This window comes from Schistocerca cancellata, chromosome 8, assembly GCF_023864275.1.
Source record: "Schistocerca cancellata isolate TAMUIC-IGC-003103 chromosome 8, iqSchCanc2.1, whole genome shotgun sequence".
Lineage (NCBI taxonomy): Eukaryota > Metazoa > Arthropoda > Insecta > Orthoptera > Acrididae > Schistocerca > Schistocerca cancellata.
This window is the reverse complement of record NC_064633.1, coordinates 81308295-81331841: the sequence shown is the minus strand read 5'-3', so window position 1 is coordinate 81331841 and position 23547 is coordinate 81308295. Positions and strand designations below refer to the sequence as shown.

The following is a 23547-nucleotide window of genomic DNA, read 5'->3' as shown; positions in this document are numbered from 1 at the left end:
CAATAGATGGTCGCAGGTCAAATCAGTATTGTATGGCTCGTAACCCTTGTGTACAGCCCGGCTAGCTCAGTCGGTAGAGCATGAGATTCTTAATCTCAGGGTCGTGGGTTCGAGCCCCACGCTGGGCGGCTCAAAATTTTGTGTCTACGCGGATCCAACATGCGCCCCTCTCGTGAGCCTTGCGTGATGAACGTAACGGTTTACGACGATGCCTAGCTTCGGATGAATATCAGAGGAACGGTATTTGAAGCTGAAAGTAACTCTGAAATGAAATAAATTTGTTTTGGAATTTAATTTGTACATCGATATGGTGTGAGATGTGTAGGAAAGCAGCAGCTGTGCTAACGAAATGCAAATAATGGTCGCTCATGCGGTGCGTTTCGAGCTGAAGGGCTCCGATTCACTAGTCTGTAAGAACAAAGTACCCGAAAAGCGCGCTAGGGGGCGCCTCCTTAGCTCAGTGGCAGAGCGCTGGTCTAGTAAACGAGAGGTCGTGAGTTCGATCCTCACAGGAGGCAAATGAATTTTGTAACAGCCCCTCCCACCGTGGCCCTTTCGAAAAAAGCGGTCAAGGATAAAAAAAATTATGAATGGGTGCGGTATTTAAGAAATGCTCTCGCAAATGAATAGTGTGAATGGTGCTATTAAAGTGGGCACCAGACACTGCTGCTTTTGGCAGTCTCCGGTGAATGCCGACGTGAAATACTTAGTTCTTGTGATGTATTTTCTACCCCTGATAAAGACCCTCGCGATTATCATCGTCGTCGTCGGCGGCGGCGGCGGCGCTTTGGTAATAGCGACAACTCGCCATTGTATCACTTAAGGTGAGGTACCTTCCGCAAGCGACTGAGATGGCACTAAGCGATTGAAGCTGATTTGCCACCTCTTGTTTGATCAGCGTCATAAGGGCTTGAATGTAACTTGCGATGGGACACAGCAAGAAGTAGCGTCGCACTTTTAGTACTAAAATTTGAGATGGAGAACTGGGTCAAAGATGGGAAATTCATTCCGCCAAGTGTACAAATGGTGAAAATGAGGTGTGTGTGGGGAAGCATATTGCGCCAGTGACCGTGTGGCCTAATGGATAAGGCGTCGAACTTCGGATCCGAAGATTGCAGGTTCGAATCCTGTCACGGTCGAGTTTTTCCTGTTCTGCAAAAGATGCATGCTGTTTTAGTGTGTTGTTTGAGTACTGCAAAACTAGTTGAAAGTAGCTGCTGTCCGCTTCCTGGCTGCAAAACCGGCGTCTACCTGAAGCACAAGCAACACAAGGGTGATCTGTAGCGAAATTTTCGGCACAGTGCCGTTCAGGAGAGTTTTTGTTGCAACTACTGCATCTGATTCAGGACCCAAGGGCTACGCCACAGGCGTCTGCGCACAGTCGAGCATGTGTGTTGAATAATGGTGCTGATAGCCACATATCATTTCAAGCAGATTTGATGCCTTTCGGAGACAATTTTTCATTAAATAGGATTGCAGCTGATTTGTGGCAGCAGGAAATAAGCTGTAGTCAAAAGAATCTTCAATAGATGGTCGCAGGGCAAATCAGTATTGTATGGCTCGTAACCCTTCTGTACAGCCCGGCTAGCTCAGTCGGTAGAGCATGAGACTCTTAATCTCAGGGTCGTGGGTTCGAGCCCCACGCTGGGCGGCTCAAAATTTTGTGTCTACGCGGATCCAACATGCGCCCCTCTCGTGAGCCTTGCGTGATGAACGTAACGGGTTACGACGATGCCTAGCTTCGGATGAATATCAGAGGAACGGTATTTGAAGCTGAAAGTAACTCTGAAATGAAATAAATTTGTTTTGGAATTTAATTTGTACATCGATATGGTGTGAGATGTGTAGGAAAGCAGCAGCTGTGCTAACGAAATGCAAATAATGGTCGCTCATGCGGTGCGTTTCGAGCTGAAGGGCTCCGATTCACTAGTCTGTAAGAACAAAGTACCCGAAAAGCGCGCTAGGAGGCGCCTCCTTAGCTCAGTGGCAGAGCGCTGGTCTAGTAAACCAGAGGTCGTGAGTTCGATCCTCACAGGAGGCAAATGAATTCTGTAACAGCCCCTCCCACCGTGGCCCTTTCGAAAAAAGCGGTCAAGGATAAAAAAAATTATGAATGGGTGCGGTATTTAAGAAATGCTCTCGCAAATGAATAGTGTGAATGGTGCTATTAAAGTGGGCACCAGACACTGCTGCTTTTGGCAGTCTCCGGTGAATGCCGACGTGAAATACTTAGTTCTTGTGATGTATTTTCTACCCCTGATAAAGACCCTCGCGATTATCATCGTCGTCGGCGGCGGCGGCGGCGGCGCTTTGGTAATAGCGACAACTCGCCATTGTATCACTTAAGGTGAGGTACCTTCCGCAAGCGACTGAGATGGCACTAAGCGATTGAAGCTGATTTGCCACCTCTTGTTTGATCAGCGTCATAAGGGCTTGAATGTAACTTGCGATGGGACACAGCAAGAAGTAGCGTCGCACTTTTAGTACTAAAATTTGAGATGGAGAACTGGGTCAAAGATGGGAAATTCATTCCGCCAAGTGTACAAATGGTGAAAATGAGGTGTGTGTGGGGAAGCATATTGCGCCAGTGACCGTGTGGCCTAATGGATAAGGCGTCGGACTTCGGATCCGAAGATTGCAGGTTCGAATCCTGTCACGGTCGAGTTTTTCCTGTTCTGCAAAAGATGCATGCTGTTTTAGTGTGTTGTTTGAGTACTGCAAAACTAGTTGAAAGTAGCTGCTGTCCGCTTCCTGGCTGCAAAACCGGCGTCTACCTGAAGCACAAGCAACACAAGGGTGATCTGTAGCGAAATTTTCGGCACAGTGCCGTTCAGGAGAGTTTTTGTTGCAACTACTGCATCTGATTCAGGACCCAAGGGCTACGCCACAGGCGTCTGCGCACAGTCGAGCATGTGTGTTGAATAATGGTGCTGATAGCCACGTATCATTTCAAGCAGATTTGATGCCTTTCGGAGACAATTTTTCATTAAATAGGATTGTAGCTGATTTGTGGCAGCAGGAAATAAGCTGTAGTCAAAAGAATCTTCAATAGATGGTCGCAGGTCAAATCAGTATTGTATGGCTCGTAACCCCTGTGTACAGCCCGGCTAGCTCAGTCGGTAGAGCATGAGACTCTTAATCTCAGGGTCGTGGGTTCGAGCCCCACGCTGGGCGGCTCAAAATTTTGTGTCTACGCGGATCCAACATGCGCCCCTCTCGTGAGCCTTGCGTGATGAACGTAACGGGTTACGACGATGCCTAGCTTCGGATGAATATCAGAGGAACGGTATTTGAAGCTGAAAGTAACTCTGAAATGAAATAAATTTGTTTTGGAATTTAATTTGTACATCGATATGGTGTGAGATGTGTAGGAAAGCAGCAGCTGTGCTAACGAAATGCAAATAATGGTCGCTCATGCGGTGCGTTTCGAGCTGAAGGGCTCCGAATCACTAGTCTGTAAGAACAAAGTACCCGAAAAGCGCGCTAGGAGGCGCCTCCTTAGCTCAGTGGCAGAGTGCTGGTCTAGTAAATCAGAGGTCGTGAGTTCGATCCTCACAGGAGGCAAATGAATTTTGTAACAGCCCCTCCCACCGTGGCCCTTTCGAAAAAAGCGGTCAAGGATAAAAAAAATTATGAATGGGTGCGGTATTTAAGAAATGCTCTCGCAAATGAATAGTGTGAATGGTGCTATTAAAGTGGGCACCAGACACTGCTGCTTTTGGCAGTCTCCGGTGAATGCCGACGTGAAATACTTAGTTCTTGTGATGTATTTTCTACCCCTGATAAAGACCCTCGCGATTATCATCGTCGTCGTCGTCGTCGTCGGCGGCGGCGGCGGCGGCGGCGGCGGCGGCGCTTTGGTAATAGCGACAACTCGCCATTGTATCACTTAAGGTGAGGTACCTTCCGCAAGCGACTGAGATGGCACTAAGCGATTGAAGCTGATTTGCCACCTCTTGTTTGATCAGCGTCATAAGGGCTTGAATGTAACTTGCGATGGGACACAGCAAGAAGTAGCGTCGCACTTTTAGTACTAAAATTTGAGATGGAGAACTGGGTCAAAGATGGGAAATTCATTCCGCCAAGTGTACAAATGGTGAAAATGAGGTGTGTGTGGGGAAGCATATTGCGCCAGTGACCGTGTGGCCTAATGGATAAGGCGTCGGACTTCGGATCCGAAGATTGCAGGTTCGAATCCTGTCACGGTCGAGTTTTTCCTGTTCTGCAAAAGATGCATGCTGTTTTAGTGTGTTGTTTGAGTACTGCAAAACTAGTTGAAAGTAGCTGCTGTCCGCTTCCTGGCTGCAAAACCGGCGTCTACCTGAAGCACAAGCAAGACAAGGGTGATCTGTAGCGAAATTTTCGGCACAGTGCCGTTCAGGAGAGTTTTTGTTGCAACTACTGCATCTGATTCAGGACCCAAGGGCTACGCCACAGGCGTCTGCGCACAGTCGAGCATGTGTGTTGAATAATGGTGCTGATAGCCACGTATCATTTCAAGCAGATTTGATGCCTTTCGGAGACAATTTTTCATTAAATAGGATTGTAGCTGATTTGTGGCAGCAGGAAATAAGCTGTAGTCAAAAGAATCTTCAATAGATGGTCGCAGGTCAAATCAGTATTGTATGGCTCGTAACCCTTGTGTACAGCCCGGCTAGCTCAGTCGGTAGAGCATGAGACTCTTAATCTCAGGGTCGTGGGTTAGAGCCCCACGCTGGGCGGCTCAAAATTTTGTGTCTACGCGGATCCAACATGCGCCCCTCTCGTGAGCCTTGCGTGATGAACGTAACGGGTTACGACGATGCCTAGCTTCGGATGAATATCAGAGGAACGGTATTTGAAGCTGAAAGTAACTCTGAAATGAAATAAATTTGTTTTGGAATTTAATTTGTACATCGATATGGTGTGAGATGTGTAGGAAAGCAGCAGCTGTGCTAACGAAATGCAAATAATGGTCGCTCATGCGGTGCGTTTCGAGCTGAAGGGCTCCGATTCACTAGTCTGTAAGAACAAAGTACCCGAAAAGCGCGCTAGGAGGCGCCTCCTTAGCTCAGTGGCAGAGCGCTGGTCTAGTAAACCAGAGGTCGTGAGTTCGATCCTCACAGGAGGCAAATGAATTTTGTAACAGCCCCTCCCACCGTGGCCCTTTCGAAAAAAGCGGTCAAGGATAAAAAAAATTATGAATGGGTGCGGTATTTAAGAAAAGCTCTCGCAAATGAATAGTGTGAATGGTGCTATTAAAGTGGGCACCAGACACTGCTGCTTTTGGCAGTCTCCGGTGAATGCCGACGTGAAATACTTAGTTCTTGTGATGTATTTTCTACCCCTGATAAAGACCCTCGCGATTATCATCGTCGTCGTCGTCGTCGGCGGCGGCGGCGGCGGCGCTTTGGTAATAGCGACAACTCGCCATTGTATCACTTAAGGTGAGGTACCTTCCGCAAGCGACTGAGATGGCACTAAGCGATTGAAGCTGATTTGCCACCTCTTGTTTGATCAGCGTCATAAGGGCTTGAATGTAACTTGCGATGGGACACAGCAAGAAGTAGCGTCGCACTTTTAGTACTAAAATTTGAGATGGAGAACTGGGTCAAAGATGGGAAATTCGTTCCGCCAAGTGTACAAATGGTGAAAATGAGGTGTGTGTGGGGAAGCATATTGCGCCAGTGACCGTGTGGCCTAATGGATAAGGCGTCGGACTTCGGATCCGAAGATTGCAGGTTCGAATCCTGTCACGGTCGAGTTTTTCCTGTTCTGCAAAAGATGCATGCTGTTTTAGTGTGTTGTTTGAGTACTGCAAAACTAGTTGAAAGTAGCTGCTGTCCGCTTCCTGGCTGCAAAACCGGCGTCTACCTGAAGCACAAGCAACACAAGGGTGATCTGTAGCGAAATTTTCGGCACAGTGCCGTTCAGGAGAGTTTTTGTTGCAACTACTGCATCTGATTCAGGACCCAAGGGCTACGCCACAGGCGTCTGCGCACAGTCGAGCATGTGTGTTGAATAATGGTGCTGATAGCCACGTATCATTTCAAGCAGATTTGATGCCTTTCGGAGACAATTTTTCATTAAATAGGATTGTAGCTGATTTGTGGCAGCAGGAAATAAGCTGTAGTCAAAAGAATCTTCAATAGATGGTCGCAGGTCAAATCAGTATTGTATGGCTCGTAACCCTTGTGTACAGCCCGGCTAGCTCAGTCGGTAGAGCATGAGACTCTTAATCTCAGGGTCGTGGGTTAGAGCCCCACGCTGGGCGGCTCAAAATTTTGTGTCTACGCGGATCCAACATGCGCCCCTCTCGTGAGCCTTGCGTGATGAACGTAACGGGTTACGACGATGCCTAGCTTCGGATGAATATCAGAGGAACGGTATTTGAAGCTGAAAGTAACTCTGAAATGAAATAAATTTGTTTTGGAATTTAATTTGTACATCGATATGGTGTGAGATGTGTAGGAAAGCAGCAGCTGTGCTAACGAAATGCAAATAATGGTCGCTCATGCGGTGCGTTTCGAGCTGAAGGGCTCCGATTCACTAGTCTGTAAGAACAAAGTACCCGAAAAGCGCGCTAGGAGGCGCCTCCTTAGCTCAGTGGTTGAGTCGCTTCGAGCCGCAGCCACGGCGCGGGACGGACGTGTGGCGACAGCGCTGGCGCTTTGGTGTCAACAACGGCTGTGACGCTGGTACAAGGTCTGTTTTGTATCGCTTCTTTCGTTCTTGCGTCTTGTGTAGCAGTTATTTGAAGACAGAATGAATACGGTTAATGTTTTGAGAAAAGATACGATCAAATTTGCATTTGACAGAAACTTTGTGAGACCGAAAGCGTTTGAGATTAAACAGTGGTTTATGGAGAAAGTACAGATTTCTTTTGATGATGTTGTTGGCGTTCATTTATCATTTGTTTCCAATGCTGCCTTTGTTAAATTGCACAGTCCTGACTTATGTTCTCCTATAGTAGATAAATGTGGTGGTGTTATCAAGTTTAATCATTCAGATGGGTCTGTCAGTGATGTTATCGTTTCTCATGCTGGACTTGGTATCAGGACTATTAGAGTCTTTGAGTTGCCCTTCGAGATTCCGGCCGAAGAGATAAATAAAGTTCTTAGGCCATATGGTAGGATTATTTCGAACATTGCAGAGAAATGGTCAGAGTCCTATATGTTTCCGGTCTTGAACGGTGTTCGTCAAATTAAGATAGAGCTTCAGAGGCACATACCTTCATACATCACTGTGTGTGGCTATCGAGCTGTCGTTATATATGACGGACAACCCCGAACTTGCGCTCTCTGTAATTCGACTGAGCACATTAGGAATGAGTGCACTAAGCGGCGTGTTCCACAGCTGCCGGCTGCAGACACTGCCCTTTCAGGCCCGGCGGTTAATCTCAAGTTAACCTACGCGGCCGCTGCATACACTCGCGACCCCGTAGTACCGGCCCCCGCGGGGCATGGGGAAGCTCCCTCTGCACACGCGGTACCCGAGAATAACTTAGTACCGAATGTCGGTGCAGCTGTTCGGGAAACGGACGAGCGGCCCTCACTTGCTGCAACAAGTGAGATCTCCATTACGACTGAACGTTTGTCGGGTGTGCAGCAGGAAGTACTGCACACCGCAGAAATTGACATTGCACGGCATTCTTCGACTTTCCAACACGGGGGTCCGACGGCTTCAGATCAGTCAGAAAAGGATACTGCAGGTCCACCAGTCCTACATCCAGAGGTAACTGACGGGCCAACGGAGGCAACGTCGGATGGAGGAGACGTGGGAAAAGCAAATGCGACTGGCCACCACTGTGTGCAGGAAGCAGATTCTGGCAAACCACCTAACGTTAGCGATGCGCTGGTGACGGATCCAAACACAGGGCCTACAAACGACACTGACAACAGAAATTTCGATAAACAGAAGGGACAGAAGTCGTCAGAGGATTCCCCCACAACCTCAGCGGGCAAATCTCCAGACTCGTCTCCTGTGAAATCCCCGAGGAGAAGAAGAAACTCCAAGAAACGGAGATTGGCTCATGAAGCTGCCGAGAGTTTGGCTCCTGCTTTACGAGACAAGCTCCGGTCCATACAGGGGAAAGACAGGGTGTTGGAAGGTTCTGCTCCGGCAAGTGCCAACGAGGGCCCTACAGAACACGGCAGTCTTATGCAGTCTGCAAACGGACGCCAACCATCCCCTAACGAGATCAACACTACGACTGCAGATATCGTAGACGCACCCGCGCTCGATCGCAGTACTTTAGGGACCAAACTGGACTGGGCAGAAGACGGAGACGAATGTACTGATGAAGATATGGAAACAACTTCCCTAAAAGACGAAGACAACTTTTATTAACGGAGTGGGCTTCCCGAATGTTATGTGTCATACGAAGGAAAAATACGAACGACGACAGGGCGGGAGTATTTATTGATCCTTAGTACAACTTCAGCTCGAATTACTCATATATCAGTCTGGAACAAACGTATCACGTGACTACATTAAACATCAATAAAATACAGAATGAACTTAAAGTGGCTGCTCTTAGAGACTTTTTATATCAGTCTGACACAGATATTGCCTTCTTACAAGAAGTTCATGTTAGGGATCTGTATGTAGCTGGGTATAAACAAGTTTTAAATGTAGCTCCTGAGTGTCATTGTGGGACAGCGATCCTTGTCAGGGAAGGGATCGAACTGAAAGATGTATGTCTGTTGGATTCAGGGAGGGGTATTAGATGTACAATTTTTAATACAACTTTTATCAATATCTACGCTCCGTCGGAAATAATGCTAGGTACGAGAGGGCCAGGTTTTTTAAAAGTGATATTTTACCTTTACTTAAAGACAACCCGAGGGAGGTTCTCATCGGCGGCGATTGGAACTGCGTTTTAAAGGAAAAGGACCAACGTCCAAATTTTAATAAATCCAGCGAACTTGATTGTCTAGTCCACCACATGAAATGGAAAGACGCGTGGGAAATAAAATATCCCACTGCGGTCCGATTTACCTATGTCAGTAGTCGGTCGCAAAGCCGCATTGATAGGATCTATGTTTCCTCGAATTTAGAAGAGAAAGTTACAGCAATTGAAGTCATACCCACTACTTTCTCCGACCACCTAGGCGTAAGATGCAGTGTGAAATTACTGAAGCAGAAGACGTACTGGGGTAGGCCTCTGTGGAAATTAAACATCACCTTGTTGGCAGAGAACTCTCTCGCAGATCTCATAGCAGCGACTTGGCAGGCCTGTCTGAGGCAGCGTTATAAATATAGAACTAATATAGAGTGGTGGATCTCTGTTGCCAAGAAAAAATTACGAGCTACTCTGATAGAGTACAGTAAAGATCGAGCGAGGTGGGTCCGCCATACAATTGAATTCCACTATGCTTGCTTACGCGACCTCTACGAGCAGCCGATGACTCAAGACATTTTCTTACAAATTAACAGAACCAAAGCCAAGCTCCTAGCTCTCAAGAGGTCACAGTTAGAGGGTTTAAAAATCAAATCACACACACCGACTGTTGTCGAAGAGGAAATTACCTCAATATATCACCTAATCCGCCATGCACAACAAAGGAGAAGGAATTTTATTGAGTACCTCCGAGCTGAGGACACGAGCGTCCTGACAGATCAAAAAGCCATTATGAATGAGGTTTTTCGATTTTATGATACCCTTTATGGTGAACGGCCGATTGACGAACCGGTAGTGAGAGACTTCTTATCGACATCTAGCATCGAGAACATAATAACGGAAGGGGATAACCTCTCTATTAGAACGGCAATAACCGAAGAGGACGTATTCGACTTATTGAAGTCGTCACCTTCTCAGAAATCACCGGGCCCTGACGGACTACCTTTAGAGTTTTATAGAACTTACTGGCATATAATAGGTCACACTTTTACTGCCATTGTAAATGAAGTCTTGCAAGGAGAGGTCGTCCCGCCTGAATTTAAACAGTGTATCACGGTGCTTCTTCCGAAAGGTAGGCACACAGAAATAAAGGATATCGGTAAAATGAGACCTATCACCTTAATGAATTCTGACTACAAAATAATAGCGCGGGTCTTCAAAGAGAGTTTACGGCCGGTCTTCGACAAGGCCATTGGGTGTCATCAGACCTGTCTTCCTGGACGCAGCATGTTCAAGACTGTCAGTGAATATAGGGACATAGTCGCCATCTTTTCTAACACCACTGAACCAGGCGGTCTTGCTTTTATAGACTTCGCCAAGGCTTTTGATAGGGTCAACCATCAATACCTTTTTCAAACCTTGACGTATATGGGATTAACTGCTCCGAATGTGAATATTTTCGCTAACATTTTAACAGGTATCCACACCAAGATATGCCTGAATGGACACTACACTAAGGATATTTTGATCAGAAATGGAGTCCCCCAGGGGAGTCCATTATCCATGATGATGTATGTCGTCGCGCTGGAACCTCTTTTGAAACGTTTAACTGCTGCTTTAGGTGGTATCGCCGTCTCTGGTACGAAGAAAGTTACCAATGCTTACGCTGACGACGTTGGTGTGATAATAAGAAGCAATGCAGACATAATACGTTTAACAGAAAATTTGCAGCTTTACTGCAACGCATCGGGTGCAGTAGTTAATGAGGCGAAGAGTGCTTTTTTACCTCTTAACGGTCTCACGGAAGCTCCGATTGCTTGGGCGAAATGTGTCGACCATCATACAGCCCTGGGTGTCACCTTTTATAGTTGTCCCCTTCGCACAATTGCATCCAACTGGAAAACTATGTTGGACAGGATTCGAGGTGCTCTCATGTTACATCATATGAGAGAGCTCAACATAAAGCAAAAAACTAAACTTGTAAATATTTCTGTTCTCTCTAAGGCTATGTATGTGGGACAAATTTTACCCATCCCTAAACAAATAGCAAAAGCTATTATGTCGACAGTCTGTCGCTACATTTGGCAAGGAGAAATTTTTAGAGTAGCTGCTGCAATGCTTACCTTAAAACCGGACGAAGGAGGACTTGATCTAACGGATATCCAGACGAAAACTACTGTTCTGTTTATAAAGCGATCCCTGCACCTCATTGAGGACCACCCGACCAGTGTAACGTCACAATTGTTCAACTTTTTTCGACCTGCCAGTTTGAAACCACCTGTCAATATTAGCACGATCAATTATAAATTGAAACATATTAGATTTTACTATTTGGAGATCAGCTACATGGAATCTGTTTTACAAGACATACATCAACGGAACTGCCGCTCAATGGTCGATCGTTTACGATCAAAAGCTACCCAACATAAGCAGGAGACCAAGTTTCCACATCGCAACTGGAAATACATTTGGAGAAATCTCCATAATAAATTCCTTCCTACAGACGTCCAAGTGGCATGGTATAGGGTAATAAATGATATTGTTAGTACCAATGCGAAATTATATTCCATCGGACTTTGTGACACAAATAAATGTCTACAATGTTCTGCACCTGATACTTTATCCCATCGGTTCCTTTGTAAAGGATATAGAGACATATGGAACGACCTTCGGAAACAGATTTGTTTCATTAAGCGAACTGATGGTCGAGAAATTACATTGGATGCTATATTTTTCCCGGATGAGATTCTCTTTCCTCCACAAAAAAACAATGCAGTACTATGGCTCCTGGGACATTTTATCTACTACGTTGTCAATAAACAAGGACATGACAATATTCCGGAATTTACGGAATTTCTACGAGGACAATATTACAAAGTGTATCGTAAAAAGGATCACAAAAAGAATTTCGGCAATATGTTGAACATTCTTTTCGAGAGACATGGAGTGGGATAACTGAGTACAGTTCCGCGATCAACTTGGAAGAGTGCTAAAGTAGGGGATCGCTGTTGAGGGCGAAGTACGGTGGGGACTTCGAGGGCCCCGAGGCCGCTACGGTAGCCGAGAAGGCCTCAACAGAACCCTGAAAACGCTCCACTTCCAAGTGTCGCATCAGGCGGAAGCATGCACGCACTTACTGGTTTTGAAACTCGTCGGACATTAAAATTTTTTGTATATCTATGTACGTATATATATATTTATCATTTTCTTTTCCGTGGGAGGCATTTCTTTAGTTCCAAAAGGGACCACGCCTACAGTGGCCCAGGATGAAGTGGAAACGTACCAGAAGACTTGTACGTCCATTACTACAATTTTATTATTTTACCATGTTTGCAGGAAAACATATTTTGGTTTACTAATTTAACGAAGTAAAAGAAAGACTACAGCGGAGAAGCTAGCCGAAGAAGGCAGAAAAAAAAAAAAAAAAAAAAAGTGGCAGAGCGCTGGTCTAGTAAACCAGAGGTCGTGAGTTCGATCCTCACAGGAGGCAAATGAATTTTGTAACAGCCCCTCCCACCGTGGCCCTTTCGAAAAAAGCGGTCAAGGATAAAAAAAATTATGAATGGGTGCGGTATTTAAGAAATGCTCTCGCAAATGAATAGTGTGAATGGTGCTATTAAAGTGGGCACCAGACACTGCTGCTTTTGGCAGTCTCCGGTGAATGCCGACGTGAAATACTTAGTTCTTGTGATGTATTTTCTACCCCTGATAAAGACCCTCGCGATTATCATCGTCGTCGTCGTCGGCGGCGGCGGCGCTTTGGTAATAGCGACAACTCGCCATTGTATCACTTGAGGTACCTTCCGCAAGCGACTGAGATGGCACTAAGCGATTGAAGCTGATTTGCCACCTCTTGTTTGATCAGCGTCATAAGGGCTTGAATGTAACTTGCGATGGGACACAGCAAGAAGTAGCGTCGCACTTTTAGTACTAAAATTTGAGATGGAGAACTGGGTCAAAGATGGGAAATTCATTCCGCCAAGTGTACAAATGGTGAAAATGAGGTGTGTGTGGGGAAGCATATTGCGCCAGTGACCGTGTGGCCTAATGGATAAGGCGTCGGACTTCGGATCCGAAGATTGCAGGTTCGAATCCTGTCACGGTCGAGTTTTTCCTGTTCTGCAAAAGATGCATGCTGTTTTAGTGTGTTGTTTGAGTACTGCAAAACTAGTTGAAAGTAGCTGCTGTCCGCTTCCTGGCTGCAAAACCGGCGTCTACCTGAAGCACAAGCAACACAAGGGTGATCTGTAGCGAAATTTTCGGCACAGTGCCGTTCAGGAGAGTTTTTGTTGCAACTACTGCATCTGATTCAGGACCCAAGGGCTACGCCACAGGCGTCTGCGCACAGTCGAGCATGTGTGTTGAATAATGGTGCTGATAGCCACGTATCATTTCAAGCAGATTTGATGCCTTTCGGAGACAATTTTTCATTAAATAGGATTGTAGCTGATTTGTGGCAGCAGGAAATAAGCTGTAGTCAAAAGAATCTTCAATAGATGGTCGCAGGTCAAATCAGTATTGTATGGCTCGTAACCGTTGTGTACAGCCCGGCTAGCTCAGTCGGTAGAGCATGAGACTCTTAATCTCAGGGTCGTGGGTTCGAGCCCCACGCTGGGCGCCTCAAAATTTTGTGTCTACGCGGATCCAACATGCGCCCCTCTCGTGAGCCTTGCGTGATGAACGTAACGGGTTACGACGATGCCTAGCTTCGGATGAATATCAGAGGAACGGTATTTGAAGCTGAAAGTAACTCTGAAATGAAATAAATTTGTTTTGGAATTTAATTTGTACATCGATATGGTGTGAGATGTGTAGGAAAGCAGCAGCTGTGCTAACGAAATGCAAATAATGGTCGCTCATGCGGTGCGTTTCGAGCTGAAGGGCTCCGATTCACTAGTCTGTAAGAACAAAGTACCCGAAAAGCGCGCTAGGAGGCGCCTCCTTAGCTCAGTGGTTGAGTCGCTTCGAGCCGCAGCCACGGCGCGGGACGGACGTGTGGCGACAGCGCTGGCGCTTTGGTGTCAACAACGGCTGTGACGCTGGTACAAGGTCTGTTTTGTATCGCTTCTTTCGTTCTTGCGTCTTGTGTAGCAGTTATTTGAAGACAGAATGAATACGGTTAATGTTTTGAGAAAAGATACGATCAAATTTGCATTTGACAGAAACTTTGTGAGACCGAAAGCGTTTGAGATTAAAAAGTGGTTTATGGAGAAAGTACAGATTTCTTTTGATGATGTTGTTGGCGTTCATTTATCATTTGTTTCCAATGCTGCCTTTGTTAAATTGCACAGTCCTGACTTATGTTCTCCTATAGTAGATAAATGTGGTGGTGTTATCAAGTTTAATCATTCAGATGGGTCTGTCAGTGATGTTATCGTTTCTCATGCTGGACTTGGTATCAGGACTATTAGAGTCTTTGAGTTGCCCTTCGAGATTCCGGCCGAAGAGATAAATAAAGTTCTTAGGCCATATGGTAGGATTATTTCGAACATTGCAGAGAAATGGTCAGAGTCCTATATGTTTCCGGTCTTGAACGGTGTTCGTCAAATTAAGATAGAGCTTCAGAGGCACATACCTTCATACATCACTGTGTGTGGCTATCGAGCTGTCGTTATATATGACGGACAACCCCGAACTTGCGCTCTCTGTAATTCGACTGAGCACATTAGGAATGAGTGCACTAAGCGGCGTGTTCCACAGCTGCCGGCTGCAGACACTGCCCTTTCAGGCCCGGCGGTTAATCTCAAGTTAACCTACGCGGCCGCTGCATACACTCGCGACCCCGTAGTACCGGCCCCCGCGGGGCATGGGGAAGCTCCCTCTGCACACGCGGTACCCGAGAATAACTTAGTACCGAATGTCGGTGCAGCTGTTCGGGAAACGGACGAGCGGCCCTCACTTGCTGCAACAAGTGAGATCTCCATTACGACTGAACGTTTGTCGGGTGTGCAGCAGGAAGTACTGCACACCGCAGAAATTGACATTGCACGGCATTCTTCGACTTTCCAACACGGGGGTCCGACGGCTTCAGATCAGTCAGAAAAGGATACTGCAGGTCCACCAGTCCTACATCCAGAGGTAACTGACGGGCCAACGGAGGCAACGTCGGATGGAGGAGACGTGGGAAAAGCAAATGCGACTGGCCACCACTGTGTGCAGGAAGCAGATTCTGGCAAACCACCTAACGTTAGCGATGCGCTGGTGACGGATCCAAACACAGGGCCTACAAACGACACTGACAACAGAAATTTCGATAAACAGAAGGGACAGAAGTCGTCAGAGGATTCCCCCACAACCTCAGCGGGCAAATCTCCAGACTCGTCTCCTGTGAAATCCCCGAGGAGAAGAAGAAACTCCAAGAAACGGAGATTGGCTCATGAAGCTGCCGAGAGTTTGGCTCCTGCTTTACGAGACAAGCTCCGGTCCATACAGGGGAAAGACAGGGTGTTGGAAGGTTCTGCTCCGGCAAGTGCCAACGAGGGCCCTACAGAACACGGCAGTCTTATGCAGTCTGCAAACGGACGCCAACCATCCCCTAACGAGATCAACACTACGACTGCAGATATCGTAGACGCACCCGCGCTCGATCGCAGTACTTTAGGGACCAAACTGGACTGGGCAGAAGACGGAGACGAATGTACTGATGAAGATATGGAAACAACTTCCCTAAAAGACGAAGACAACTTTTATTAACGGAGTGGGCTTCCCGAATGTTATGTGTCATACGAAGGAAAAATACGAACGACGACAGGGCGGGAGTATTTATTGATCCTTAGTACAACTTCAGCTCGAATTACTCATATATCAGTCTGGAACAAACGTATCACGTGACTACATTAAACATCAATAAAATACAGAATGAACTTAAAGTGGCTGCTCTTAGAGACTTTTTATATCAGTCTGACACAGATATTGCCTTCTTACAAGAAGTTCATGTTAGGGATCTGTATGTAGCTGGGTATAAACAAGTTTTAAATGTAGCTCCTGAGTGTCATTGTGGGACAGCGATCCTTGTCAGGGAAGGGATCGAACTGAAAGATGTATGTCTGTTGGATTCAGGGAGGGGTATTAGATGTACAATTTTTAATACAACTTTTATCAATATCTACGCTCCGTCGGGAAATAATGCTAGGTACGAGAGGGCCAGGTTTTTTAAAAGTGATATTTTACCTTTACTTAAAGACAACCCGAGGGAGGTTCTCATCGGCGGCGATTGGAACTGCGTTTTAAAGGAAAAGGACCAACGTCCAAATTTTAATAAATCCAGCGAACTTGATTGTCTAGTCCACCACATGAAATGGAAAGACGCGTGGGAAATAAAATATCCCACTGCGGTCCGATTTACCTATGTCAGTAGTCGGTCGCAAAGCCGCATTGATAGGATCTATGTTTCCTCGAATTTAGAAGAGAAAGTTACAGCAATTGAAGTCATACCCACTACTTTCTCCGACCACCTAGGCGTAAGATGCAGTGTGAAATTACTGAAGCAGAAGACGTACTGGGGTAGGCCTCTGTGGAAATTAAACATCACCTTGTTGGCAGAGAACTCTCTCGCAGATCTCATAGCAGCGACTTGGCAGGCCTGTCTGAGGCAGCGTTATAAATATAGAACTAATATAGAGTGGTGGATCTCTGTTGCCAAGAAAAAATTACGAGCTACTCTGATAGAGTACAGTAAAGATCGAGCGAGGTGGGTCCGCCATACAATTGAATTCCACTATGCTTGCTTACGCGACCTCTACGAGCAGCCGATGACTCAAGACATTTTCTTACAAATTAACAGAACCAAAGCCAAGCTCCTAGCTCTCAAGAGGTCACAGTTAGAGGGTTTAAAAATCAAATCACACACACCGACTGTTGTCGAAGAGGAAATTACCTCAATATATCACCTAATCCGCCATGCACAACAAAGGAGAAGGAATTTTATTGAGTACCTCCGAGCTGAGGACACGAGCGTCCTGACAGATCAAAAAGCCATTATGAATGAGGTTTTTCGATTTTATGATACCCTTTATGGTGAACGGCCGATTGACGAACCGGTAGTGAGAGACTTCTTATCGACATCTAGCATCGAGAACATAATAACGGAAGGGGATAACCTCTCTATTAGAACGGCAATAACCGAAGAGGACGTATTCGACTTATTGAAGTCGTCACCTTCTCAGAAATCACCGGGCCCTGACGGACTACCTTTAGAGTTTTATAGAACTTACTGGCATATAATAGGTCACACTTTTACTGCCATTGTAAATGAAGTCTTGCAAGGAGAGGTCGTCCCGCCTGAATTTAAACAGTGTATCACGGTGCTTCTTCCGAAAGGTAGGCACACAGAAATAAAGGATATCGGTAAAATGAGACCTATCACCTTAATGAATTCTGACTACAAAATAATAGCGCGGGTCTTCAAAGAGAGTTTACGGCCGGTCTTCGACAAGGCCATTGGGTGTCATCAGACCTGTCTTCCTGGACGCAGCATGTTCAAGACTGTCAGTGAATATAGGGACATAGTCGCCATCTTTTCTAACACCACTGAACCAGGCGGTCTTGCTTTTATAGACTTCGCCAAGGCTTTTGATAGGGTCAACCATCAATACCTTTTTCAAACCTTGACGTATATGGGATTAACTGCTCCGAATGTGAATATTTTCGCTAACATTTTAACAGGTATCCACACCAAGATATGCCTGAATGGACACTACACTAAGGATATTTTGATCAGAAATGGAGTCCCCCAGGGGAGTCCATTATCCATGATGATGTATGTCGTCGCGCTGGAACCTCTTTTGAAACGTTTAACTGCTGCTTTAGGTGGTATCGCCGTCTCTGGTACGAAGAAAGTTACCAATGCTTACGCTGACGACGTTGGTGTGATAATAAGAAGCAATGCAGACATAATACGTTTAACAGAAAATTTGCAGCTTTACTGCAACGCATCGGGTGCAGTAGTTAATGAGGCGAAGAGTGCTTTTTTACCTCTTAACGGTCTCACGGAAGCTCCGATTGCTTGGGCGAAATGTGTCGACCATCATACAGCCCTGGGTGTCACCTTTTATAGTTGTCCCCTTCGCACAATTGCATCCAACTGGAAAACTATGTTGGACAGGATTCGAGGTGCTCTCATGTTACATCATATGAGAGAGCTCAACATAAAGCAAAAAACTAAACTTGTAAATATTTCTGTTCTCTCTAAGGCTATGTATGTGGGACAAATTTTACCCATCCCTAAACAAATAGCAAAAGCTATTATGTCGACAGTCTGTCGCTACATTTGGCAAGGAGAAATTTTTAGAGTAGCTGCTGCAATGCTTACCTTAAAACCGGACGAAGGAGGACTTGATCTAACGGATATCCAGACGAAAACTACTGTTCTGTTTATAAAGCGATCCCTGCACCTCATTGAGGACCACCCGACCAGTGTAACGTCACAATTGTTCAACTTTTTTCGACCTGCCAGTTTGAAACCACCTGTCAATATTAGCACGATCAATTATAAATTGAAACATATTAGATTTTACTATTTGGAGATCAGCTACATGGAATCTGTTTTACAAGACATACATCAACGGAACTGCCGCTCAATGGTCGATCGTTTACGATCAAAAGCTACCCAACATAAGCAGGAGACCAAGTTTCCACATCGCAACTGGAAATACATTTGGAGAAATCTCCATAATAAATTCCTTCCTACAGACGTCCAAGTGGCATGGTATAGGGTAATAAATGATATTGTTAGTACCAATGCGAAATTATATTCCATCGGACTTTGTGACACAAATAAATGTCTACAATGTTCTGCACCTGATACTTTATCCCATCGGTTCCTTTGTAAAGGATATAGAGACATATGGAACGACCTTCGGAAACAGATTTGTTTCATTAAGCGAACTGATGGTCGAGAAATTACATTGGATGCTATATTTTTCCCGGATGAGATTCTCTTTCCTCCACAAAAAAACAATGCAGTACTATGGCTCCTGGGACATTTTATCTACTACGTTGTCAATAAACAAGGACATGACAATATTCCGGAATTTACGGAATTTCTACGAGGACAATATTACAAAGTGTATCGTAAAAAGGATCACAAAAAGAATTTCGGCAATATGTTGAACATTCTTTTCGAGAGACATGGAGTGGGATAACTGAGTACAGTTCCGCGATCAACTTGGAAGAGTGCTAAAGTAGGGGATCGCTGTTGAGGGCGAAGTACGGTGGGGACTTCGAGGGCCCCGAGGCCGCTACGGTAGCCGAGAAGGCCTCAACAGAACCCTGAAAACGCTCCACTTCCAAGTGTCGCATCAGGCGGAAGCATGCACGCACTTACTGGTTTTGAAACTCGTCGGACATTAAAATTTTTTGTATATCTATGTACGTATATATATATTTATCATTTTCTTTTCCGTGGGAGGCATTTCTTTAGTTCCAAAAGGGACCACGCCTACAGTGGCCCAGGATGAAGTGGAAACGTACCAGAAGACTTGTACGTCCATTACTACAATTTTATTATTTTACCATGTTTGCAGGAAAACATATTTTGGTTTACTAATTTAACGAAGTAAAAGAAAGACTACAGCGGAGAAGCTAGCCGAAGAAGGCAGAAAAAAAAAAAAAAAAAAAAAAGTGGCAGAGCGCTGGTCTAGTAAACCAGAGGTCGTGAGTTCGATCCTCACAGGAGGCAAATGAATTTTGTAACAGCCCCTCCCACCGTGGCCCTTTCGAAAAAAGCGGTCAAGGATAAAAAAAATTATGAATGGGTGCGGTATTTAAGAAATGCTCTCGCAAATGAATAGTGTGAATGGTGCTATTAAAGTGGGCACCAGACACTGCTGCTTTTGGCAGTCTCCGGTGAATGCCGACGTGAAATACTTAGTTCTTGTGATGTATTTTCTACCCCTGATAAAGACCCTCGCGATTATCATCGTCGTCGTCGTCGGCGGCGGCGGCGCTTTGGTAATAGCGACAACTCGCCATTGTATCACTTGAGGTACCTTCCGCAAGCGACTGAGATGGCACTAAGCGATTGAAGCTGATTTGCCACCTCTTGTTTGATCAGCGTCATAAGGGCTTGAATGTAACTTGCGATGGGACACAGCAAGAAGTAGCGTCGCACTTTTAGTACTAAAATTTGAGATGGAGAACTGGGTCAAAGATGGGAAATTCATTCCGCCAAGTGTACAAATGGTGAAAATGAGGTGTGTGTGGGGAAGCATATTGCGCCAGTGACCGTGTGGCCTAATGGATAAGGCGTCGGACTTCGGATCCGAAGATTGCAGGTTCGAATCCTGTCACGGTCGAGTTTTTCCTGTTCTGCAAAAGATGCATGCTGTTTTAGTGTGTTGTTTGAGTACTGCAAAACTAGTTGAAAGTAGCTGCTGTCCGCTTCCTGGCTGCAAAACCGGCGTCTACCTGAAGCACAAGCAAGACAAGGGTGATCTGTAGCGAAATTTTCGGCACAGTGCCGTTCAGGAGAGTTTTTGTTGCAACTACTGCATCTGATTCAGGACCCAAGGGCTACGCCACAGGCGTCTGCGCACAGTCGAGCATGTGTGTTGAATAATGGTGCTGATAGCCACGTATCATTTCAAGCAGATTTGATGCCTTTCGGAGACAATTTTTCATTAAATAGGATTGTAGCTGATTTGTGGCAGCAGGAAATAAGCTGTAGTCAAAAGAATCTTCAATAGATGGTCGCAGGTCAAATCAGTATTGTATGGCTCGTAACCCTTGTGTACAGCCCGGCTAGCTCAGTCGGTAGAGCATGAGACTCTTAATCTCAGGGTCGTGGGTTCGAGCCCCACGCTGGGCGCCTCAAAATTTTGTGTCTACGCGGATCCAACATGCGCCCCTCTCGTGAGCCTTGCGTGATGAACGTAACGGGTTACGACGATGCCTAGCTTCGGATGAATATCAGAGGAACGGTATTTGAAGCTGAAAGTAACTCTGAAATGAAATAAATTTGTTTTGGAATTTAATTTGTACATCGATATGGTGTGAGATGTGTAGGAAAGCAGCAGCTGTGCTAACGAAATGCAAATAATGGTCGCTCATGCGGTGCGTTTCGAGCTGAAGGGCTCCGATTCACTAGTCTGTAAGAACAAAGTACCCGAAAAGCGCGCTAGGAGGCGCCTCCTTAGCTCAGTGGCAGAGCGCTGGTCTAGTAAACCAGAGGTCGTGAGTTCGATCCTCACAGGAGGCAAATGAATTTTGTAACAGCCCCTCCCACCGTGGCCCTTTCGAAAAAAGCGGTCAAGGATAAAAAAAAATTATGAATGGGTGCGGTATTTAAGAAATGCTCTCGCAAATGAATAGTGTGAATGGTGCTATTAAAGTGGGCACCAGACACTGCTGCTTTTGGCAGTCTCCGGTGACTGCCGACGTGAAATACTTAGGTCTTGTGATGTATTTTCTACCCCTGATAAAGACCCTCGCGATTATCATCGTCGGCGGCGGCGGCGGCGCTTTGGTAATAGCGACAACTCGCCATTGTATCACTTAAGGTGAGGTACCTTCCGCAAGCGACTGAGATGGCACTAAGCGATTGAAGCTGATTTGCCACCTCTTGTTTGATCAGCGTCATAAGGGCTTGAATGTAACTTGCGATGGGACACAGCAAGAAGTAGCGTCGCACTTTTAGTACTAAAATTTGAGATGGAGAACTGGGTCAAAGATGGGAAATTCATTCCGCCAAGTGTACAAATGGTGAAAATGAGGTGTGTGTGGGGAAGCATATTGCGCCAGTGACCGTGTGGCCTAATGGATAAGGCGTCGGACTTCGGATCCGAAGATTGCAGGTTCGAATCCTGTCACAGTCGAGTTTTTCCTGTTCTGCAAAAGATGCATGCTGTTTTAGTGTGTTGTTTGAGTACTGCAAAACTAGTTGAAAGTAGCTGCTGTCCGCTTCCTGGCTGCAAAACCGGCGTCTACCTGAAGCACAAGCAAGACAAGGGTGATCTGTAGCGAAATTTTCGGCACAGTGCCGTTCAGGAGAGTTTTTGTTGCAACTACTGCATCTGATTCAGGACCCAAGGGCTACGCCACAGGCGTCTGCGCACAGTCGAGCATGTGTGTTGAATAATGGTGCTGATAGCCACGTATCATTTCAAGCAGATTTGATGCCTTTCGGAGACAATTTTTCATTAAATAGGATTGTAGCTGATTTGTGGCAGCAGGAAATAAGCTGTAGTCAATAGAATCTTCAATAGATGGTCGCAGGTCAAATCAGTATTGTATGGCTCGTAACCGTTGTGTACAGCCCGGCTAGCTCAGTCGGTAAAGCATGAGACTCTTAATCTCAGGGTCGTGGGTTCGAGCCCCACGCTGGGCGGCTCAAAATTTTGTGTCTACGCGGATCCAACATGCGCCCCTCTCGTGAGCCTTGCGTGATGAACGTAACGGGTTACGACGATGCCTAGCTTCGGATGAATATCAGAGGAACGGTATTTGAAGCTGAAAGTAACTCTGAAATGAAATAAATTTGTTTTGGAATTTAATTTGTACATCGATATGGTGTGAGATGTGTAGGAAAGCAGCAGCTGTGCTAACGAAATGCAAATAATGGTCGCTCATGCGGTGCGTTTCGAGCTGAAGGGCTCCGATTCACTAGTCTGTAAGAACAAAGTACCCGAAAAGCGCGCTAGGAGGCGCCTCCTTAGCTCAGTGGCAGAGCGCTGGTCTAGTAAACCTGAGGTCGTGAGTTCGATCCTCACAGGAGGCAAATGAATTTTGTAACAGCCCCTCCCACCGTGGCCCTTTCGAAAAAAGCGGTCAAGGATAAAAAAAATTATGAATGGGTGCGGTATTTAAGAAATGCTCTCGCAAATGAATAGTGTGAATGGTGCTATTAAAGTGGGCACCAGACACTGCTGCTTTTGGCAGTCTCCGGTGAATGCCGACGTGAAATACTTAGGTCTTGTGATGTATTTTCTACCCCTGATAAAGACCCTCGCGATTATCATCGTCGGCGGCGGCGGCGGCGGCGGCGCTTTGGTAATAGCGACAACTCGCCATTGTATCACTTAAGGTGAGGTACCTTCCGCAAGCGACTGAGATGGCACTAAGCGATTGAAGCTGATTTGCCACCTCTTGTTTGATCAGCGTCATAAGGGCTTGAATGTAACTTGCGATGGGACACAGCAAGAAGTAGCGTCGCACTTTTAGTACTAAAATTTGAGATGGAGAACTGGGTCAAAGATGGGAAATTCATTCCGCCAAGTGTACAAATGGTGAAAATGAGGTGTGTGTGGGGAAGCATATTGCGCCAGTGACCGTGTGGCCTAATGGATAAGGCGTCGGACTTCGGATCCGAAGATTGCAGGTTCGAATCCTGTCACGGTCGAGTTTTTCCTGTTCTGCAAAAGATGCATGCTGTTTTAGTGTGTTGTTTGAGTACTGCAAAACTAGTTGAAAGTAGCTGCTGTCCGCTTCCTGGCTGCAAAACCGGCGTCTACCTGAAGCACAAGCAACACAACGGTGATCTGTAGCGAAATTTTCGGCACAGTGCCGTTCAGGAGAGTTTTTGTTGCAACTACTGCATCTGATTCAGGACCCAAGGGCTACGCCACAGGCGTCTGCGCACAGTCGAGCATGTGTGTTGAATAATGGTGCTGATAGCCACGTATCATTTCAAGCAGATTTGATGCCTTTCGGAGACAATTTTTCATTAAATAGGATTGTAGCTGATTTGTGGCAGCAGGAAATAAGCTGTAGTCAAAAGAATCTTCAATAGA

General features: G+C 45.9%; 22 non-coding genes across 22 annotated transcripts; all 22 read left to right on the top strand.

Annotated features, from left to right (window-relative positions):
- The first annotated feature begins 55 nt into the window (after positions 1-55).
- Positions 56-128, top strand: Trnak-cuu (transfer RNA lysine (anticodon CUU)). The gene has a single exon. It is a non-coding gene; the product is annotated as a tRNA-Lys (tRNA).
- A 318-nt stretch (positions 129-446) lies between these two features.
- Trnat-agu (transfer RNA threonine (anticodon AGU)) lies at positions 447-518 on the top strand. Its single transcript has one exon. It is a non-coding gene; the product is annotated as a tRNA-Thr (tRNA).
- A 548-nt stretch (positions 519-1066) lies between these two features.
- Positions 1067-1139, top strand: Trnar-ucg (transfer RNA arginine (anticodon UCG)). The gene has a single exon. It is a non-coding gene; the product is annotated as a tRNA-Arg (tRNA).
- A 439-nt stretch (positions 1140-1578) lies between these two features.
- On the top strand, positions 1579-1651 carry Trnak-cuu (transfer RNA lysine (anticodon CUU)). Its single transcript has one exon. It is a non-coding gene; the product is annotated as a tRNA-Lys (tRNA).
- Positions 1652-1969: 318 nt separating this feature from the next.
- Positions 1970-2041, top strand: Trnat-agu (transfer RNA threonine (anticodon AGU)). The gene has a single exon. It is a non-coding gene; the product is annotated as a tRNA-Thr (tRNA).
- Positions 2042-2589: 548 nt separating this feature from the next.
- Positions 2590-2662, top strand: Trnar-ucg (transfer RNA arginine (anticodon UCG)). Its single transcript has one exon. It is a non-coding gene; the product is annotated as a tRNA-Arg (tRNA).
- Positions 2663-3101: 439 nt separating this feature from the next.
- Positions 3102-3174, top strand: Trnak-cuu (transfer RNA lysine (anticodon CUU)). The gene has a single exon. It is a non-coding gene; the product is annotated as a tRNA-Lys (tRNA).
- A 318-nt stretch (positions 3175-3492) lies between these two features.
- On the top strand, positions 3493-3564 carry Trnat-agu (transfer RNA threonine (anticodon AGU)). Its single transcript has one exon. It is a non-coding gene; the product is annotated as a tRNA-Thr (tRNA).
- Positions 3565-4136: 572 nt separating this feature from the next.
- On the top strand, positions 4137-4209 carry Trnar-ucg (transfer RNA arginine (anticodon UCG)). The gene has a single exon. It is a non-coding gene; the product is annotated as a tRNA-Arg (tRNA).
- A 439-nt stretch (positions 4210-4648) lies between these two features.
- On the top strand, positions 4649-4721 carry Trnak-cuu (transfer RNA lysine (anticodon CUU)). Its single transcript has one exon. It is a non-coding gene; the product is annotated as a tRNA-Lys (tRNA).
- A 318-nt stretch (positions 4722-5039) lies between these two features.
- Trnat-agu (transfer RNA threonine (anticodon AGU)) lies at positions 5040-5111 on the top strand. The gene has a single exon. It is a non-coding gene; the product is annotated as a tRNA-Thr (tRNA).
- A 557-nt stretch (positions 5112-5668) lies between these two features.
- On the top strand, positions 5669-5741 carry Trnar-ucg (transfer RNA arginine (anticodon UCG)). The gene has a single exon. It is a non-coding gene; the product is annotated as a tRNA-Arg (tRNA).
- Positions 5742-6180: 439 nt separating this feature from the next.
- On the top strand, positions 6181-6253 carry Trnak-cuu (transfer RNA lysine (anticodon CUU)). Its single transcript has one exon. It is a non-coding gene; the product is annotated as a tRNA-Lys (tRNA).
- A 6601-nt stretch (positions 6254-12854) lies between these two features.
- Positions 12855-12927, top strand: Trnar-ucg (transfer RNA arginine (anticodon UCG)). The gene has a single exon. It is a non-coding gene; the product is annotated as a tRNA-Arg (tRNA).
- A 439-nt stretch (positions 12928-13366) lies between these two features.
- Positions 13367-13439, top strand: Trnak-cuu (transfer RNA lysine (anticodon CUU)). The gene has a single exon. It is a non-coding gene; the product is annotated as a tRNA-Lys (tRNA).
- Positions 13440-20042: 6603 nt separating this feature from the next.
- Positions 20043-20115, top strand: Trnar-ucg (transfer RNA arginine (anticodon UCG)). Its single transcript has one exon. It is a non-coding gene; the product is annotated as a tRNA-Arg (tRNA).
- A 439-nt stretch (positions 20116-20554) lies between these two features.
- Trnak-cuu (transfer RNA lysine (anticodon CUU)) lies at positions 20555-20627 on the top strand. Its single transcript has one exon. It is a non-coding gene; the product is annotated as a tRNA-Lys (tRNA).
- A 318-nt stretch (positions 20628-20945) lies between these two features.
- Trnat-agu (transfer RNA threonine (anticodon AGU)) lies at positions 20946-21017 on the top strand. Its single transcript has one exon. It is a non-coding gene; the product is annotated as a tRNA-Thr (tRNA).
- A 543-nt stretch (positions 21018-21560) lies between these two features.
- On the top strand, positions 21561-21633 carry Trnar-ucg (transfer RNA arginine (anticodon UCG)). The gene has a single exon. It is a non-coding gene; the product is annotated as a tRNA-Arg (tRNA).
- A 439-nt stretch (positions 21634-22072) lies between these two features.
- On the top strand, positions 22073-22145 carry Trnak-cuu (transfer RNA lysine (anticodon CUU)). Its single transcript has one exon. It is a non-coding gene; the product is annotated as a tRNA-Lys (tRNA).
- Positions 22146-22463: 318 nt separating this feature from the next.
- On the top strand, positions 22464-22535 carry Trnat-agu (transfer RNA threonine (anticodon AGU)). The gene has a single exon. It is a non-coding gene; the product is annotated as a tRNA-Thr (tRNA).
- Positions 22536-23083: 548 nt separating this feature from the next.
- On the top strand, positions 23084-23156 carry Trnar-ucg (transfer RNA arginine (anticodon UCG)). Its single transcript has one exon. It is a non-coding gene; the product is annotated as a tRNA-Arg (tRNA).
- Positions 23157-23547: the final 391 nt, after the last annotated feature.